Here is a 329-nt window from a genome sequence, read left to right as displayed (position 1 = left end):
AATGCAGAAAGAGGCAGACGGAGATGAAGGAAGAAGAGAAGAAGGAAGAGAAGGAGGAGGGCGTGACGAGGAGGTGGCTGGGGAGAAAAGGAGTCATGAATATATGAATGAAGGGTAATGAAGATGAAGAATAGCGATGGAGAAGGAAGAGGAATAGGGGGGGAGAGAAGAGGTTAAGAGATAAATGAAAATGGGAAGGAGGAGAATAAAAGATGAGTAGGGAGGAGGAAGAAGAGATTATAAGAGATAAAGGGAAGGGAAAGAGAAGAAGATGAAGAAGAAAGAGATCTGTAAGAGGGAGGGACCTGAAGAAACTAAAAGCTCGGACT

The sequence above is a fragment of the Penaeus monodon genome, chromosome 30 (genome assembly GCF_015228065.2).
Source record: "Penaeus monodon isolate SGIC_2016 chromosome 30, NSTDA_Pmon_1, whole genome shotgun sequence".
Taxonomy (NCBI): Eukaryota; Metazoa; Arthropoda; class Malacostraca; order Decapoda; family Penaeidae; genus Penaeus; species Penaeus monodon.
The sequence above is the reverse complement of the archived record's forward strand: the minus strand, read 5'-3'. Positions refer to the sequence as shown.